At 41.6% G+C, this 21,095-nt stretch overlaps 1 protein-coding gene across 1 annotated transcript in view; it reads left to right on the top strand.

The window, feature by feature from the left end:
• Positions 1 to 21,095, top strand: part of elovl8b (ELOVL fatty acid elongase 8b) — a 106,007-nt gene that overhangs the window by 1,131 nt on the left and 83,781 nt on the right. The window contains exons 2-3 of the mRNA XM_087990550.1: positions 2,806 to 2,891; positions 3,563 to 3,675. The gene's annotated coding sequence lies outside the window, so the exon portion shown is untranslated. The remainder of the gene's footprint in view (positions 1 to 2,805; positions 2,892 to 3,562; positions 3,676 to 21,095) is intronic.

Raw genomic sequence — 21,095 nt, 5'->3', positions numbered from 1 at the left:
GCTAAGATTTGCTTTCCCGAAATGCAGCACCTTGCATTTATCTGAATTAATCTCCATCTGGTCCAGAGCCTGTTGTAATCTGAGGTAACCCTCTTCGCTGTCCACTACACCTCCAATTTGGTATCATCTGCAAACTTATTAACTGTACCTCTTATGCTCACGGCCAAATCATTTATATAAGTGATGAAAAGTAGCAGACCCAGCACCGATCCTTGTGGCACTCCACTGGTCACAGGCCTCCAGTCTGAAAAGCAGCCCTCCACCACCACCCTCTGTCTTTGAGCAAGTTCTGTATCCAAATGGCTAGTTCTAGATTCTAGATCTAGATTACCTACAGTGTGGAAACAGCCAGTCCACACCGACCCTCTGAAGAGTAACCCACCCAGACCCATTTCCCTCTGACTAATATACCTCACGCTATGGGCAATTTAGCATGGCCAATTCACCCGACCTGCACATCTTTGGACTGTGAGAGGAAACCCATGCAGACACAAGGAGAATGTGCATACTCCACACAGACAGTCGCCCGAGGCTGGAATCAAACCTGAGACCCTGGTAGTGTGCGGCAGCAGTGCTAACCACTGAGTCACTGTGACACCCTTCTCCATGAGATCTAACCTTGCTAACCAGTCTCCCATGGGGAACCTTGTCGAACGCTTTACTGAAGTCCATATAGATCATGTATACCGCTCTGCCCACTATGAATCCTCTTTGTTACTACTTCAAAAAACTCAATCAAGTTTGTGAGACATGATTTCCCATGCACAAAGCCCTGTTGACTATCCCTAATCAGTCCTTGCCTTTCCAAATACATGTACATTCTGTCCCTCAGGATTCCCTCCAACAACATCAGGGTAATAAAACAGAAAGTAGAATATAGTGGTACAATACAGAGAAGGTTCAGAGAAAGATCAACTCTAACATATGAGGAATCCATTCATAAGTCTGACAACAGCAGAGAAACTGTTCTTGAATCTATTTGAACATATTTTCAAACTTTTGCATCTTCTGCCTGATGGAAGAGAGTAAAACCAGGGTGGGAGGGGTCTTTGATTATATTTGCTGTTTCCCTGAGGCAGTGGGAAGTACAGTATAGGCAGAGTCAATGAAAGGAAGGCCAATTTTCATGATGGACTGGCTCTCTGTAATTTCTTGTTGTCTTGGGCAGTTACCATACCATGCTGTGATGCATCCATTTAGAATGCTTTCAGTGGTGCATGTATAAAAATTGGTAAGAGTCATTGTGAACATGCCAAATTTCTCTAACCTTCTGAGGAAGTAGAAGCATTGATCTGCTTTCTTGACTGTAGCATCAATGTGGATGGACCAGGACAGATTGTTAGTTACGTTTACTGAAGCCTTTGACAACTTTCACCTTAGCACCATTGATACAGACAAGGGCGTGTCCGTCACTCAGAAACCCCAAACAAAAATATTTGCATGAGAACAAGGTGTTTTCTGAAATAGCGAGCAACTGGGAGGTCATAGTCATTTCTACAGAAACAGTAAAGGCATTCTGAAAAGAGATCACCCAGACATCATAAGCAGGAATGTAGAAGACTAAATTGGAAGCAGTAGAAGTAAAATATTGCTTTGTGAAAGCTTGTATCCTTACACATCTGCGACAGGAGATGTAGGAAAGTGCTTGACCATAGTGCAGGGGAGGTGGGGTGGGGCGTTGTTCAGAAGAATTAAGGATATGTGTCAATGGATCAGTGTAAATAAAGTGATAACATGTGTTCACTTGTGGAATGTGTGGCAGTACTTCCTTCTCACCCTAGGGGCTGGAAGCTGCGCATATTTCACGGTGGGATGTTGGATAACTGAGTTTCTTGTTTATATTGAAGACTCTTAACAAAACTCATACTCATTAGGAAAAGAACTTGCAATTTAATAAACAGAGTGGAATATGCATGTAATAGAACAATCCTGATGCATTTTCATGTATACTACACTGAGCAGATTTGAATTTATGAAGATCAGCTTCCAAATCTTGATTGTTTGGGAATGTGAATGTCTCATTACCCTTACAAGCTAGGAAAACACAAAGGCTTAAACTGACAGTACGAAAGTTGGAAGATGTTCGTGTGTGTGTGTGTGTGAGAGAGAGAAAACACTCTTCTGTAAATTACATTCACTGACCTAAGGGTTCAAGGGACCAGAGAGAGAGAGAGACAGGACAGAGGCTGTTAGAAAGGTTAACTCTTCGTGGTCTGATTTGAGTGTACACTTGCTTGTTATGGATTGAATATTTGTTTGTTGTTCCCTGGAGCTCAAGATCCAGGAATGTTATGAATTTAATTTGCATTTTGTGAATCTAAGGTGATTTTAAAAGAAATAGCCATTTTGTAGGACAATGATACTGGACATGTTAGCTGAGCAAGGTTACCTCATGACCTTTTCCACATAGTTTAGACTAGTCTCGTTATGATGTACTGTTAAAAGGGAAGGTCATTTAGCTAAAGCAATTGGCCATGAGGCCTGGCTTGACCACAGTTCCCACTTTGATGTGCATGTAACTTAATTAGTCAAGTGTACTCAGACCTGTCAATGAGTTATCTTCCTCTGGAAACTTTTGCCATTTTATTGCTGCTTATCTGATTAAGGACACGTGGTGTTTTTGTAATTGTAATAGCAATTTCTGTACAAAGACAGCTTGTTTGCAGCAATAAGGGGAGTAGCCTGAGAGAGCTCTTAGGGGTAAGAGCCTGTGCTGCTACTCTGCTAATGATTTTAGAAATTTAGCTCAAGCCTGGCTTGTAGGTATCTGTTATAGTCTAACATTGTAAGAGTTTTATATTCCAGACTACCACAGAGTATGATCTCCAGGACGAATGAAGAGAGGCGTACAGGTCGGGTCCATGATGGATTCCCTGAGCCATCTCGAATAGGTACTTCAACAGTTCCGCCTGTGGCTGGGGCCTTGGAAGGAGTGAAGAAGTGTTAGGAGGTTTGGAGAATTGGTCTAGGGTGTCACAGAGGGAATGCTCCCTGCAGAACTGTGACACTGGGAGGGAAGGGAAAGATGTGATTGGTGGTGACAACCTGCTGGAGGTAATGGAAATGGTGGAGGATGATACTTCCAATGTGGAGATGAGTGGTTTGAAAGTAAGGAGAAATGGAACCTTTCTGTTGATCTGGAAAGGAAGGGAAGGAGTGATGGCGCAAGTATGGGAGATGAGTTTGCTACAGCTGAGGCCTTCTGAATCACAATAGAGAAAAGAAGCCATGACAGAGACAGCTCATTGGAAGGTGGTGTCACCAAAACAGAATGAGAGGTCATTTTATTCAAACATAATAATCTGACAAGGGCTGTTGTGTACATCTGGGCCAGGATGCCTGGGTTCAAGTTCCCTGCACCCTGGAGGTGTGTCTAAATATGCTTGAATGAATTGATTAAAGTAACTACAATACCCTGAGGACTCTTGTGGTGCAATGGTAGTGTCCTGACCCCTGAGTTATGAGGTCAGGTTTAAATCCCACCATCTCCAGACATACAGGTATATATTCTGAGGAGGCTTCTACCAGCGAGATAATGAGAGGATGTTTCCCCTTGTAATAGGACTACGAGGCTGTTGTCAAACTTTAAAGAAAAATGTGCTCACTGTTTAAGACAGATGTGGAAGATGTCTTTTGGAGGGTTGTGAGTCTTTGAAATTCTTTTTCAAGATAAAGGTAAGACTAAGAAAAATGTGAATGATGCATACTGTTCTGACATGTCTTGTACACTTTAAAATATCTGGTATGTTCAATTCCAAGTGTTACTTTTTTTTAAAACTGGCAATTCCTATTGAACTTTTTTTCCTGATGTATTTTTAAAACTCTTTTAGAAGACTGTCCTGAAGTTGAACCCTGACTTGTATGTTTAGAATGTTAGGGATAAACAAAGATCTTTGAATTCATGTTTAAGTAAATATACTTGCTTAATGCATTCCACAGCGTTAACCATTTCAGACCTTTTTATCTTTACACATTAGGATACACAATAATTGGATGAGAACTGGAGCAGCACAGAAATGATGGAGAGTTATAGATATGGAGAAAATTACTGAGATAGGAAAGGGCGAGGCCAAGGAAGATTTCTCAATGTGGATAAGAATTTGAAATTGACATATTCCAAATCGGAAGCAAGTACAAAAGCCACGAATAAATTTATTGTGGAAAACAGGGAAATCACATAGAAACTGAAGTTACTTTACATTTCTGTTCATGGAAGAAGATACAGAAAAGCTCCAAAAGTTATTTAGTAACCAAGGGATTTGTATCACTGAGAAACTAAAAGTGTGCTTTTAGGAAAGAGGTAGTACTTTATTAATGATCTAGCTTGAGGATTGAGAAAACTCCTGGACCAGTTGAGGTTCATCCAGAAGGGAGGAAGCAGAGAGTGGAGAGCAACATATCTGTTAAGTTGACAGTTGTAGGAGGGAATCGGTTACAATTTATTATTAAGGCCAATGATAACTGAACATTTAGATCTGAATGGCAAAATTGGGCTGAGCCAACATGGATTTATGAAAAAGAAATCATGTTTGACAAACATTTTGAATTTTGTTACTTGTAGCACAAAAACACAAACAAAAGCAAACCAGTGGATCTGCCCCATGCAGATTTTCAGAAGGCTTTTGATAAGATCCCATGCAGGAGGTTAGCAAATAAAATTACAGTGCGTGGGATTAGGAGAATGTAATCGTATAGATTAAAAATTAGTCAATAGACAGAAAGCAAAGAGTGGAAATAAAAAGCTATTACTGGTGGGTATTGCAAAGATCAATGTTAGGTCCACAGTTGTTCATAATGTTTATAAATGATTTGGATGTGAACATCAAATATAATATTTCCAAATTTGCTGATATCAAAATAAACTAGATGGGGATGCAAGTTGTGAGGAGGGTGTAATGAGCTTTCAAGAGGACTTGGACTTGAATGGGTGTATAGAATAGAAAGTACAGGTTGTTCTTCTATAATGCAATGGTTCCGTTCTTGTGTAACTATGTGTTATGGAAAAAATCGCACTTTAGAAACATAGCTTAAAGTGTTGGCGATGTAATTGTATTACAGCCAACACACATTTTAAAAGTTCACACTTTAGAAAGTGTCCCCAATTCGTCAGTTGCGTTACAGCGAATTTGTGTTAATGAAACAGCATTACAGCAGAACGACCTGTAAATAAGTGTAAAGGTATTTGCTTGGTATAAGTAAAAGGCAGAATATTTCTTAAATGGTGAGAAGTTGGAAAGTGTGATGTCCAAAAGGATCCTTGTCCTTGTCCATGAGTCACAGAGTCATAGAGCATGGAAACAGACCCTTTGATCCAACCTGTCTATGCCGACCAGATGTCCCAGCCCAATCTAGTCCCACCTGCCACCACCCGGCCCATGTTCCTCCAAACCCTTCCTATTCATATACCCATCCAAATGCCTCTTAAATGTTGCAATTGTACCAGCCTCCACCACTTCCTCTGGCACTTGTCCAGCGATACATGAATTCAAACAGCAAAGGCAGTGTCAGTTTCCTTCTCTCTCTCCCTCTCTCTCCCTCTCTCTCCCTCTCTCTCCCTCTCCCTCTCTCTCTCCCTCTCTCTCCCTCTCTCTCCCTCTCTCTCCCTCTCTCTCCCTCTCTCTCCCTCTCCCTCTCCCTCTCCCTCTCCCTCTCCCTCTCCCTCTCCCTCTCCCTCCCTCTCTCTCCCTCTCTCTCCCTCTCTCTCCCTCTCTCTCCCTCTCTCTCCCTCTCTCTCCCTCTCTCTCCCTCTCTCTCCTTCTCTCTCCTTCTCTCTCTCTCTCTCCCTCCCTCTCTCTCCCTCCTGCACTGACCTCACCATGTGCTTCCTTTGTCTGTTCTTCTCCCTTTCAAAACTGCTGTTGTTTTGATTTTTTCTTTTCCAAAGTCCCAAAACAATGCAACAGCATATAAAACAATAATTGCTGCTTCTGGAATTCGAGGAAATCACCTCCAACACCTAAACTACCTCAAAAAAGGAGCAGCTGTTACAGCCAGAAATTATTCCAACAGTTTTAAAAGGGAGAAGAACAGACAAAAGAAGCACGTGGTGAGGACAGTGCAGGAGAGAGAGAGAGAGAGAGAACCTGCACAGTTACTGCCTTTGCCATTTTTGAATTCATGTATCACTGGACATCGGAGTGCATCTGGGAAAATTAACAAACAGTGAATTTCACAACTAATCTTGGAGGAACCAGTTTGGGCGAAGTTCACAGCACAGAATCAGATAGGTTAATTGTTGTTTTAAGTCTGTCCAAGAGAAAGGCTGTATTAGTGAGTACAGTGGGTTGTTTCTTGATTTATGTTTTTGGAGATAAATCTCTTGATTAAACTTAAAATATAAGCCACAGCTATTAATTTAACCTGGTGCAGTGTTTTGTAGAGGAATAAGATGGTGTTATTTTCTGGGTCTGTAGATTGTGAAGGAGCAAAAATGGCCTTTGCAGTGATATGTACTTCTTGTCAGATGTGGGAGTTTAAAGAGAGTTTAAGGGTTACTGCAGATTATATCTGCCATAAATGCTGTTGGATGCGAATCTTATCAGATTGAGTGGATCGGTTGGAAAGGCAGATAGAAGCAATGAGGAATTTGCAACAGCAACAGGATGTGATGGATGGCAGTTATAGGAAGGGGGGAAATTCTCAGATACAGTCACATAGATGGGTTAACTCCAGGAAGGGTAAGAGAGGTAGGCACCTAGTGCAGGATTCTTTTGTGGATATGCCCATTTCAAACAGATATGCTGTTTTGGAAAATGTCGGGGGTGATGGATTCTCGGGGGAACGTAGCACGAACAGCCAAGTTTCTGGTATTGAGACTGGCTCTAATGCAACGAGGGGTATATCGGCTTCCAAGAGATCAGTCGTGTTAGGGGATTCTGTAGTCCGAGGTACAGACAGACGTTTCTGTGGCCAGCAGAGAAAAAGCAGAATGGTGTGTTATTTCCCTGGTGCCAGGATCAAAGATGTCTCAGAGAGGGTGCAGAATGTTCTCACGGGGGAGAGAGGCCAGCAGGAGGTCATTGTCCACATTGGAACCAACGACATTGGAAGGGAAAAGGTTGAGATTCTGAAGGGAGATTACAGAGAGTTAGGCAGAAATTTGAAAAGGAGGTCCTCGAGGGTAGTAATATCTGGATTACTCCCAGTGCTACGAGCTGGTGAGGGCAAGTTTAGGAGGATAGAGCAGATGAATGGCTGAGGAGCTGGTGTATGGGAGAAGAATTCACATTTTTGGATCATTGGAACCTCTTTTGGGGTAGAAGTGACCGAAACAAGAATGCCAGATTGCACCTAAATTGGAAGGGGACTAACATACTGGCAGGGAAATTTGCTAGAATTGATTGGGAGGATTTAAACTAGGAAGGTTGGGGGGGGTGGTGGTGGTGGTGATGGGTGGGGTGGGGTGAGGGTGATGGGGGTGTGGTGGGGTGTGGGGTGGGGTGGGGTATGGTGGTGGTGGATGGAGTGGGGGTGGGGTATGGTGGTGGATGGGGTGATTGGGGGGTGATGGGTGGGGTGGTGTGGTGGGGGGTGATGGGGGTGGGGTGGGGGGTGATGGGGTGGTGTGGGGGGTGGGGTAGGGGGTGGTGGTGGGGTGGGGGTTGGTGGTGGGGTGGGTGGGTGTGGGGTGGGGGGGTGGTGTTGGGGAATGGTGGTGGTGGGGCTGGGACCCAGGGACATAGGAAAGAGATCGATCTGAGACTGGTATAGTTGAGAATAGAAGTGAGTCTAACAATCAGGGCAGGCAGGGACAAGGTAGGACTAATAAATTCAACTGCATTTATTTCAATGCAGGGGGCCTCACAGGAAAGGCAGATGAACTCAGGGCATGGTTAGGAACATGGGACTGGGATATCATAGCAATTACAGAAACATGGCTCAGGGATGGGCAGGACTGGCAGCTTAATGTTCCAGGATACAAATGCTACAGGAAAGATGGAAAGGGAGGCGAGAGAGGAGGGGGAGTGGCATTTTTGATAAGCGATAGCATTACAGCTGTGCTGAGGGAGGATATTCCCGGAAATACATCCAGGGAAGTTATTTGGGTGAACTGATAAATAAGAAAGGGATGATCACCTTATTGGAATTGTATTATAGACCCCCTAATAGTCAGAGAGAAATTGAGAATCAAACTTGAAAGGAGATCTCAATTATCTGTAAGAATAATGGGGTAGTTATGGTAGGGGATTTTAACTTTCCAAACATCAACTGGGACTGCCATAGTTTTAAGGGTTTAGATGGAGGGGAATTTGTTAAGTGTGTACAAGACAATTATCTGATTCAGTATGTGGGTGTACCTACTAGAGAAAGTGGAAAACTTGACCTACTCTTGGGAAATAAGGCAGGGCAGGTGACTGAGGTGTCAGTGGGGGAGCACTTTGGGGCCAGTGACCATAATTCTATTTGTTTTAAAATATTGATGGAAAAGGATAGACCAGATCTAAAAGTTGAAGTTCTAAATTGGAGAAAGGCCTATTTTGACAGTATTAGGCAAGAACTTTTGAAAGCTGATTGGAGGCAGATGTTCGCAGGTAATGGGACGGCTGGAAAGTGGGAAGCCTTCGGAAATGAGATAACAAGAATCCAGAGAAAGTATATTCCTGTCAGGGTGAAAGGGAAGGCTGGTAGGTATAGAGAATGCTGGATGACTAAAGAAATTGAGGGTTTGGTTAAGAAAAAGAAGGAAGCAATGTCAGGTATAGACAGGATAGATCGAGTGAATCCTTAGAAGAGTATAAACGAAGTAGGAGTATACTTAGGAGGGAAATCAGGAGGGCAAAAAGGGGACATGAGATAGCTTTGGCAAATAGAATTAAGGAAAATCCAAAGAATTTTTACAAATATATTAAGGACAAAAGAGGAACTAGGGAGAGAATAGGGCACCTCAAAGATCAGCAAGGTAGCCTTTGTGTGGAGCCACAGAAAATGGGGGAGATACTAAATGAATACTTTGCATCAGTATTTACTGTGGAAAAGGATATGGAAGATATAGACTGTAGGGAAATAGATGGTGACATCTTGCAAAATGTCCAGATTACAGAGGAGGAAGTGCTGGATGTCTTGAAACGGTTAAAGGTGGATAAATCCCCAGGTGGATAAATCAGGTGTACCTGAGAACTCTGTGGGAAACTAGACCGTGATTGCTGGGCCTCTTGCTGAGATATTTGTATCATCGATAGTCACAGGTGAGGTGCCGGAAGACTGGAGGTTGGCAAACGTGGTGCCACTGTTTAAGAAGGGCGGTAAAGACAAGCCAGGGAACTATTGACTGGTGAGACTGACCTTGGTGGTGGGCAAGTTGTTGGAGGGAATCCTGAGGGACAGGATGTGCATGTATTTGGAAAGGCAAGGACTGATTTGGGATAGTCAACATGGCTTTGTGCGTGGGAAATCATGTCTCACAAACTTGATTGAGTTTTTTGAAGATTGATGAGGGCAGAGCAGTAGATGTGATCCATATGGACTTCAGTAAGGTGTTCGACAAGGTTCCCCATGGGAGACTGATTAGCAAGTTTAGATCTCATGGAACACCGGGAGATCTAGCCATTTGGATACAGAACTGGCTCAAAGGTAGAAGACAGAGAGTGGTGGTGGAGAGTTGTTTTTCAGACTGGAGGCCTGTGACCAGTGGAGTGCCACAAGGATTAGTGCTGGGTCCTCTACTTTTTGTCATTTACATAAATGATTTGGATGCAAGCATAAGAGGTACAGTTAGTAAGTTTGCAGATGATACCAAAATTGGAGGTGTAGTGGACAGCGAAGAGGTTTACCTCAGATTACAACAGGATCTGGACCAGATGGGCCATTGGGCTGAGAAGTGGCAGATGGAGTTTAATTCAGATAAATGTGAGGTACTGCATTTTGGGAAAGCAAATCTTAGCAGGACTTATACACCTAATGGTAAGGTCCTAGGGAGTGTTGCTGAACAAAGAGACCTTGGAGTGCAGGTTCATAGCTCCTTGAAAGTGGAGTCGCAGGTAGATAGGATAGTGAAGATGGCATTTGGTATGCTTTCCTTTATTGGTCAGAGTATTGAGTACAGGAGTTGGGAGGTCATGCTGTGGCTGTACAGGACATTGGTTAGGCCACTGTTGGAATATTGCGTGCAATTCTGGTCTCCTTCCTATCGGAAAGTTGTTGTGAAACCTGAAAGGGTTCAGAAAAGATTTACAAGAATGTTGCCAGGGTTGGAGGATTTGAGCTGTAGGGAGAGGCTGAACAGGCTGGGGCTGTTTTCCCTGGAGCATTGGAGGCTGAGGGGTGACCTTATAGAGGTTTGCAAAATTATGAGGGGCATGGATAGGATAAATAGACAAGTCTTTTCCCTGGGGTTGGGGAGTCCAGAACTAGAGGGCATAGGTTTAGGGTGAGAGGGGAAAGATATAAAAGAGACCTAAGGGGCAACATTTTCATGCAGAGGGTGCCAGAGGATGTGGTGGAGGCTGGTACAATTGCAACGTTTAAGAGGTATTTGGATGGGTATATGAATAGGAAGGGTTTGGAGGGATATGGGCCGGGTGCTGGCAGGTGGGACTAGATTGGGTTGGGATATCTGGTTGGCATGGACAGGTTGGACCGAAGGGTCTGTTTCCATGCTGTACATCTCTATGACTCTAATACCTTGTGCTGTGCAATTTTTCTCAAACCCTGAGAATTTAAAAAGTGACTGCAATTGCTCCCTCTTGTGGTTCTGACTGTATACAATGAACTACATGACTCCTCACTTTCAGCTTTAAACACCCTCCTAGTTTTGAAAAAACAAAAATGAAATATCCAGGACATAGTCATTCAATCAAAAGACTTAATTCCGTAAAGACCAAACAACCTCTTTTTCTTATTTAGAAAAATGTAATTGTTACGACATGGAGACAGACAGCTGATCAAATCAGCCTTTCTGCCCCTGCACTTTCAATGCAGTGAAATTACAACCTTCAAAGTCCTTCAAAATTGATCCCAAAAGGTTCTAACAAACATTTTGAATAACCAGTCCTGACTTTGCAAATAATTAATTCTTAACATCAGTTTGTAACTTAAAAGGCTTAGCTATTTATTAACAACACATTCACTTTAGTCGGGCAAAGTTAAACAAAAAGTAATGTAATTGATCTGTGCTTTAAACCCAAATACTTTTGTTTACAGCTCCATTCATACAAAAAACATAGTTAAGGGATAAATGGAAAAAAAGTAACAAAATAGGCCAGATTACTTAAAAGCACAAATTGCTGGAAAAGCTCAGCAGGTCTGGTAGCATCTATGGAGAGAAATCAGAGTTAATGTTTCAGGTCAAGTGATCCTTGCTTAGATTACTTAAGTAGTTTTCATGATGTATCATACCACAGGCAAAGATGATGGTTTCTTAGTTGATTTTCTGAAGATGTCAATCACGGTCACATTTACAGTTTACTCAGATAAAGGCAGGATTGCTTACAACTTAGTTTTCTGTGAACCTCCAAGAATTACATTTGAGAGATTAGGCAGAGAGCTTTCAAATCTTCATGCTGTAGCATCAACAGCCAGATTTCTTTTTTCACAGAAACACAGCCCAAAATCCAATTGAAATTCTGACCACTCCCTGACAGACTGATCATCTGAATCCAGTAACCATTCAACATCTGCCTCAGCATAAGTTCATTTTGAAATTTGCTGGAAACCTAATACTCTACTTCGGTGATGAAATGTCTACAGAACCTTTTGAATAGGTGTCAACTTATAGAGTCGTAGAGATGTACAGCATGGAAACAGACCCTTCAGTCCAACCCATCCATGCCGACCAGATATCCCAACCCAATCTAGTCCCACTTGCCAGCACCCGCCCATATCCCTCCAAACCCTTCCTATTCATATACCCATCCAAATGCCTCTTAAATGTTGCAATTGTACCAGCATCCACCACTTCCTCTGGCAGCTCATTTAATTTTCACATCTGGCCTCTCAAAAAAACAAAACCCAGTTTAGTCTTTTGTCCTTTTAACTCCGTGTCCAAAAGTAGCCTTTAGCTCTCAGTTCTCAGATCACAGCTCAAATCAAAATTCATAAAAGGATAAAATGTAAATAACGAAATATTAATGAGAGTTCTAACACACTGTGTTATATACAAGGACAAGTAGTATCAACAGAAGGAAGAATTTTCATTATGTGAAGAATCCTCTATATTGGTTAAAATCCAAACTGTACTGCTATTATACAAGAAATTTTCAGGCTGTATTATTGAAGCCTGTTTTCTTGTATATCTCCAGGTTTCAGAGATATCTGTAGATAGTTTTAATCAACCTGTCCAGACATGCTATTCCACACTTCTGGAGCAAATGGGATTTGAACCTGGACCTCCTGGCAAAGAGATGTCTGTATACTTGTGAAATTAACAAGGGTGTATGTGGAATTAATTAAATTGTTTTTTTGTTCATTTGTCACCTGAAATGGGATTCTCTAATGCAAGTTAAAGATACTTGAAATTGAACTCTGTTCACTAGAACAGCTGCTTAGCTAATTTTAAAAGTCAAAAAAGTTAATCATGTAAGTTTTAAGCACCATAAACCAATTAATAATGGGTGTTAACTTAAGTCAGTTTAGCTATATTAAGAAAGGCACACTACAAAAGTAAGAAGGCAGCTAAAGAACCAGTTTGAATCATGAAAGATTTGACTTGGAGGATCAACATATGATAATGATACATATTTTGCAGTGATAGTGATGATGAAACTCAATGTTGGGCATCATTATCTCTTGAAACCAACAGTGACTTATGAAACTCTATGCACAGAATTATCCAGAAATCCAAAAGTTGCTTTCACTGATTTTTCACTACTTTTGCAATTATACTGTGAAGGCATCCCAGACTGAAATTAATGAATATCAAGTAAATTGACAAAGGCATTAATTCTGGTTAAATCTCAATGTTAGTATCACTGTAAAAACCTTTGAAAAGTTACATTCTATTGAATGAGGTGCAGCTTCATTTTAACATTGTACTAACCCCATGATGAGTATTAATCTTCGAGGAGAAAGTGAGGACTGCAGATGCTGGAGATCAGAGCTGAAAATGTGTTGCTGGAAAAGTGCAGCAGGTCAGGCAGCATCCAAGGAGCAGGAGAATCGACGTTTCGGGCATGATTTCCTGATGAAGGGCTCATGCCCGAAACATCGATTCTCCTGCTCCTTGAATGCTGCCTGACCTGCTACGCTTTTCCAGCAACACATTTTCAGCCATGATGAGTATTATCAATTCAGAATCTGAAAAGCTGAATTTATGTAAGTGGAAAACCATTTTTTAAAATTAGGATACAAAAATTCCACAATTTTAAATTAATGAAGGTACTTAATGACTTCATATTAAATTTGATCTTAATAATTATGTGTTTCTGTCTTTGGAAATTTTAATTAAAGAATATTAAGTGTTTTAAACTTCCTGGCTTGCTGTGTGTGAATATTTCAAAACGGTTGGTTACCAATCTGTTTACTGATATCAGCGCTGCTGCACATCAAGAGAACCCTTTGATTTGGTACTGGATTTAAATTGACAACAGGAAAGGACATAAACCATGCCACAGAGATTGTTAGATACCTGCTGGCAGTTTCTCCCAAATTCTGGTATTTTGTTGCTGACTGCAAAATCCAGACCATAAAGTTGCTTTAAGTATTCATAGCGTCTCATTAAAAAAAGACCAAGTCAAAATTCATTGATTTCATTTTGTATTGAAATATCGTCCTCGAGTAGCTAAAAAGGCTCAAGAAATGAATACCGAGCAAGTGATAGTATTGATTCCAAAATATTCAGAGGCACAATGAGAGGACTTATGAAGAATCAACTCTCATTTGAGATGCTGGATTAATAATTATTACTTTAAACACAGCTTAATATGTTGAAAGTGAGGACTGCAGATGCTGGAGATCAGAGTCAAGATTAGAGTGGTGCTGGAAAAGCACAGCAGGTCAGGCAGCATCCGAGGAGCAGGAAAATTGACGTTTCGGGCAAAAGCCCATCAAAAGTTTAATATGGTGCCTGTTTTCAAATCAAAGGTAATAAGACAGAGACAATTGGAGAATTTTTAGATTTACTTTCTCATTCTGCATAATAGAATAAAATCTTGTTATCATAATCTTGGGGATTGATTGTCGGATAACTCTCTAAACTGTCAACTATATGGCCTCAGAATTAAAGAAGATCCTTCTCCTTCAAGCAAGTCTTATTTCACACGGATCACAAAAAACCTTATGGCAATGAATTCAAAAGGTGACAAAATATATAATTAAGTTTCAGAGAGGGTGCAGTACTTGTCTACAATATTCTAAGTTGTGTGGGTTTGCCACCATGTAAATCATTCCACACACTACACCAAACAGCCATGCGCAACACTAGTTTACATTCAGATGCATATAGAACAGTACAGGCCTTTCAGCCCACGATGTTGTGCTGAGCATTTATCTTAATCTAAGATCAACCTAACCCACACACCCCTCAATTTACTGCTGTCCATGTGCTTGTCCAGCAGTCGCTTCAATGTCCCTTATGTCTCTGACTTTACCGTTGGCAATGCATTCCACGCATCCACCACTCTCTACATAAAGAACCTATCTCTGACATCTCCCCCACACCTTCCAATCACCTTAAAATTATGGCCCCTCATGACAGCCATTTCTGCCCTGGGGAAAAGTAGCTGGCTATCTACTCTTTCTATGCCTCTCATTACATTGTACATCTCAATCAAGTCACCTCTCTTCCTTACTCTTTTCAGAGTGAAAAACCCGAGCTCACTCAACCTCTCTTCATCAAACTAACCTTCCAATTCAGGCAGCATCCTGTCAATCATCTCGACACCCTCTCGAAAGCATCTCTATCCTTCCTATAATGAGGCGATCAGAACTGGACACAATATTCCCAGTGTGATTTTACGGAGCGGCAGCAAAACCCTCGGCTCTTAAACACAATCCCCCTGTTAATGAAAGTCAAAACACTATAAGCCTTCTTAACAACCCTATCAACTTGGGTGGCAACTTTGAGGGATCCATATACATGGACCCCAAGATCCGACTGTTCATTCACAACTGCCAAGAATCCTGTCTTTAACCCTATTCAAATTCGACCTTCAAATTCGACCTTCCAAAATGAATCACTTCGCATTTATCTAGGTTGAACTCCATCTGCCACTTCTCAGCCCAGCTCTGCACCCTGCCAATGCATGTTGTAGTCTGCAACAGACCTTGAGACTATCTACAACACTACTGACATTTGTGCTATCGGCAAACTTACTAACCTACACTTACACTTCTTCATTCTAGTCATTTATAAAAATTACAAACAGCAGAGGCCCATGAACAGATCCCTGTGTGACACCACTGGTCACCGACCTCCAGGTGGAATACTTTCCATCCGCTACCACTCACTGTCTTCTTTCGGCCAGCCAATTCTGTATCCAGACAGCCAATTTGCCTGTATTCCATACCTCCTAACTTTCTGAATGAGCCTACTGTGAGGAACCTTATCAAATGCCTTACCGAAATCCATATACACCACAACCCCTACTTGACCTTCATCAATTTGTCTCATCACGTCCTCAAAGAACTCAATGAGGTTTGTGAGGCATGGTCAGCCCCTCAGAAAGCCATGCTGGCTATCTTTATTCAAACAATGTTTTTCCAAATAGTCATAAATCCTGTCTCTCAGAATCCTTTCCAGTACCTTGCTTAACACAGATGTAAGACTGACTGGTCTATAATTCTCAGGGATTTTCCTATTCCCTTTCTTGAATAGAGGAACAACATTCGCCTTCCTCCAGTCAGCCGGTACTACTCCCCCTCAGAGTGAGGATGCAAAGACTATCACCAGAGGTGCAGCAATCTCATTGTAGTTACCTTGGATATATCTAGTCCAGCCCTGAACCCTGCATATCCACTTCCTTGATAGCCAGCTGTTCAAGCCTATCAACCTGTTCCACGGTGTTCTCACTGTCAACAAGGTCCATCTCTCATGTGAATACTGAAGCAAAAAACTAATTTAGGCTGCCCCTACCTCTTCAGACACCAGGCTCAAGATCCTTCCACTATCTCTGATCAGCAATATCCTCTCTCTGATCATTCACTTATTCTTCACTAAGTGCAGAACGCCTTTGGGTTTTCCCTAATCCTTCCTGCCATGAACATTGCACTGAATCAGAACCCTCAGACTGAATTGGGCCTCTGATCGAATTTTTGGCACAGCCAGTGGGTTCACTGTTTGATCAGTGAGATTACTCACAATATCGATCTCACAGCACCAGAAGGCTGGGTTTGATTGCAGCCTCAGGTGACTGTCTGTGTGGTGTTTGTGTGGTTGTTTGACTGTTCTCCCATGTCTGCATGGGTTTTCATGCGCAGTCCAAAGATGTGCAATTTTTGTCCATATTGTCCAGGGATGCACAGGCTATGTGGATGAGCCATGGGAAATGTGGAGCTACAGAGATATACTGGGGCTTGTGTCTGGGTGGGATTCTGTTCAGAATGTTGTTGTCCACTCAATGGGTTGAATGGCCTGCTTCCACATTGAAGGGACCCTATGATTCTATCAGCCTCACTATCTGCAAACCTGCCTTTTCATGCTCCCTTTTCGAAGTTTACAAGTATCTCTGTCTTGTTTAACATTTGACTATGTTAAACCAATATCAGGCTCAGCAAGTCTGGCAGCATCTATGGAGAGAAATCAGAGTTAATCGAGCGACCTTTCCTCAGCACTGATGGAGCTTGGAAAATGTTGGTTTATGTACAGAAGATAGGGTGGTGAGGAGAGGATAGAACATAGAACATTACAGCGCAGTACAGGCCCTTCGGCCCTCGATGTAGCGCCGCCCTGTCATACTAGTCTGAAGCCCATCCCACCCACACTATTCCATGTACGTCCATTTGCCTGTCCAATGACGACTTAAATGCACTTAAAATTGGCGAATCTACTACCGTTGCAGGCAAAGCATTCCATATCCTTACTACTCTCTGAGTAAAGGAACTATTCTGACATCTGTCTTATACCTATCTCCCCTCACTTTAAAGTTATGTCCCCTCGTGTTTGCCGTTCCCATACTTGGAAAAAAGCTCTCCCCGTCCACTATATCTAACCCTCTGATTATTTTTTATGTCTCTATTAAGTCACCTCTCAACCTTCTTCCCTCTAACGAGAACAGCCTCAAGGCCCTCAGCCTTTCCTCGTAAGACATTCCTTCCATACCTGGCAACATCCTAGTAATCTCCTCTGCACCCTTTCCAAAGCTTCCACATCCTTCTTATAATGCAGTGACCAGAACTGTACACAATACTCCAAGTGTGGCCTTACCAGAGCTTTGTACACCTGCAGCATAACCTCCTGGTTCCAGAACTCAATCCCTCTATTAATAAAGGCCAAAACACTGTATGCCTTCTTAAAAATCCTGTCATTCTGGGTGGCAACTTTCAGGAATCTGTGTACATGGACACCGAGATCTCTCTGCTCATCTGCACTCCCAAGAATCTTACCATTAGCCCGCATTCCGATTACTCCGTCCAATGTGTATCACCTCACACTTGTCCACATTAAACTCCATTTTCCACCTCTCAGCCCAGCTCTGCATCCTATCTATGTCTCTCTCTAACCTATTACATCCTTCGTCACTATCCATAAGGATAGGGAGTAAACAATAGTTGGAGACAGAGCCCAAAGAGAGAGAAGAGCAGTTAGCCAGACAAAGGACCCGACAACGATCAGGGTTGGAGGGTGAATAGCTGTTAATGGACCTGCTAATGGATCACAATGGGTGGTGTGTAATAGCAGACTCTGTAATAATAAGTGGTCAGACTGGTGAGTCTTGATGAATGATCCTGACCCGTAATGTTGACTTTCCTACAAAATAAATTAGAACAATGGGAGTTATGGATCACTGCCCACTGGAAACAACACAGTAAAACGATATTCCCTCTATAGTAGATGGTAACACTTTGAAAACCTTTTTGATATAGTTCAGCAGGTTGTGTCCATCTTGTGCACAAGGGTCTCTAAGCTAGGGCTAAGTGGGTGGTAACTTTCTGAGCTTCCATTAAAGTTGCAAATAAGTCACATAAACTCATAAAGGCTTTGGCAAAGTTGCAAATACCTCATGGTTGCTAGTGAGCTTCAAACATTTCTCCTTTAATGTCTGCACTATGGAGACATTGTCCCTGCATTGTTAAAATTGACTGGTCTTTGGCAATTCTTACTGAGTGCTACTCATTTTAGATGCCCAAAGCACAGATTCCGCACAGAGTTAAAATTAAGACAGCAGAAAGTTCAGTACTCCAAGTAACATGACAAAAGGAAAAATTGTTAGGATGTTTTCATGACACAGAAAAGTCAAAGCAGAGTTCCAAGATGTGCAGATTAGGTGACTTGGCCATGCTAAATTGCCCACAGTGTTCAGGGATGTTTAGGTTAGGTGCATTAGTTTGGAGTAAATGTAGAGTGATAGGGTAGGGTCTGGGTGGATTACTCTTTGGAGGGTCGGTGTGGACTTGGACTGAATGGCTTGTTTCCACACTGTAGGAATTCTATGATTCTTAGCTATAATACTTTAGAAATAAAAACTTTGGAAATGTGTTAGAAAAGTGGAGAATATCCAATCTTTTCAGAGTAAGCATGCACTATTTTTTGGAAGGTGAAATGTTCATACTTTGGAACTTTTCTATGATGTCAATGTTTCATACGTATCAGACCACATGACCAATTTCAGAAATTTGACCATCATCTTGAAATAGAATTAATGTGAAGACTATATGTACGTTCTCATCAATACATCACAGTAATCTGCCTACTAATATCTATCATTAAGTAAGAAAACATCCAATATTTCCATTCAGCAGCTCAAGAGGCTATCAAATGGATAACTAAACATCCATGATAAACTTTCCCTGTTATACAAAAGCAGTAGCACTGAAATACCTGAAGTGGTTTCACCAAAAGGAGTTTAGGGGTAACTGTCATTTTGATTTGTACATCGAAGATCTTTACTGCAGGTCAGTCAATCTTTACAAGCTATTTCAACTCTTCTGTCCTAAAACAAATCTTATTAAAGGAAATGAACTTGTTTGAAACAGCAAGAATGCCTTGGATATCTTTGTATTTCAGTACAATTTCTTGAATCTCATTTACTGCACGAACATTCAATAGCCATCAAAAATTTACACAACCAGTTGAAGTAGAAGATTCTCAGGAGTATCACATGTGCCTAGAGAATAATAAGCAGGAAGATCTCTGAAGTGTGGAGCTGAGATGAAATATTAGTTTTGACTGAATTATCAAAGAAATTCAAACAAGATTTCCTTCTCCTATCTTACATAATATCCCTTTAAAATATGGGAATATGAGACAGCTAGAATTCTCTCAAGTCTTTCAAATATTAGGGGTTGTGGAAAGCTTTTAAGTGTTCATTAACTTACAGTAACTTGGAATTTTAAAAAAAGTCACAGAATACTAAAGTGAATTTCTGTTTGAAAGCTAAACCTATTCAATCATTAAAGATGGCTTGACTCGAGTTTAAAACTGTGACCACTGAAGTGACGTATTTATGGTTATTCTTATTAGAGCGAGTTATTAGATTTGAATTAGATTTTGAATTAGATTACTTACAGTGTGGAAACAGGCCCTTCGGCCCAACAAGTCCACACCGACCCGCTGAAGCGCAACCCACCCATACCCCTACATTTACCCCTTACTTAACACTACGGGCAATTTTGCATGGCCAATTCACCTGATCTGCACATCTTTGGACTGTGGGAGGAAACCGGAGCACCCGGAGGAAACCCACACAGACACGGGGAGAACATGCAAACTCCACACAGTCAGTCGCCTGAGGCGGGAATTGAACCCGGGTCTCTGGCGCTGTGAGGCAGCAGTGCTAACCACTGTGCCACCGTGCCACTGTTCCTGCAATTTCCCCCCATATCATCGGATCCCTTTGTTAGGGCCAAATGATTTATTAGCCTTCAGTTCCATCAGTTTCCTCAACACTTTTTCCCTACTAAAAATCTGGAATTGAGAGTCTAACGATGACCATGAATCCATTCTCAATTGTTGGGAAAACCCATCTGGTTCAGTAATGCCCTTTAGAGTCATAGAGAGGAAGGAAAATGCCATATTTACCTGATTTGGCCTGCATATGATTCCAGATTGACTTTAACTGCTCTCTGGGCAATTAGGGATGGGCAAACAATACTGGCCAGCCAGCGATGCCCTCATCTCATGAATGAGTTTTTTAAAAATCCTCTTGAGAGAATCAATTTTTTGTCATCTCTGTCTTGTGTCATCCCTTATTCTGTGATTGTGCCCTCTGCTCCCAGACCCACAAAGAGAAAGAACTTGTTTATTCATAATGGACAATATGGTAGTGCATAGGAACATACAAAATCTCAGAAAAGCATATTTTAGAATGTAATTGAATATAGCTTTCAAAGACTTACATATATAAATAGCATTGGTGGTTCATCTATAAACACAGTCAGGAAACCTTTCAATAAAGAACTTGCAGTCCTCTCCATAATCAAGGCCAGCTACTTTCAATTTATTAAGATTACTGCATATTTGTTGCTAAACACACAGCAATATTTTTGTCATCTCTGGGCTCAAGTGTTCTAATAATCTACTGTTCACCATCCCTTCAAACTAGAGATCATCCAAACCTCCGTTGCTTGTCTCTTAGTTCACACAGTCCCAATCATCCAACATCCTTGTGACTTCTGACCTACATAAACTCTAAATATGCCAAAGCCTCAATTCTAAAATTCCCATCCTTGACTGTCCCATCTCTGGAATATGCTCCAACCCCACACTCATCCAAGATTTCTGCATTCCTCCAATTCTATCTTTGTCCATGTCTGTTTTATCTTGCTTGACAAATGGAATCCATCCTTTCAGCTCCCAAAGCCCAAAAACTTGGTATTCCCTCCATAAATTTCCTTTTTTCCCTTTCATTCCTCCCTTAAAATGATCCTTAAGTCTTAACTCCTCAATAAAACTTTTGGCCATCTTTAGCTTTCGCATTCAAGAGCACTGAGGTTAAGCTAACACTGAGCTGTAGTTAGACCCCAGCAGGTGTATTGTATATAGTTCTGGGTGCCACATTTTTGGA

Source organism: Chiloscyllium plagiosum, unplaced genomic scaffold (genome assembly GCF_037043375.1).
Source record: "Chiloscyllium plagiosum isolate Xiang-an unplaced genomic scaffold, Cpla_swu_hap1 HiC_scaffold_9, whole genome shotgun sequence".
NCBI lineage: Eukaryota > Metazoa > Chordata > Chondrichthyes > Orectolobiformes > Hemiscylliidae > Chiloscyllium > Chiloscyllium plagiosum.
Note: the sequence above shows the minus strand (reverse complement) of the source record. Positions and strands in the feature narration are given on the sequence as shown.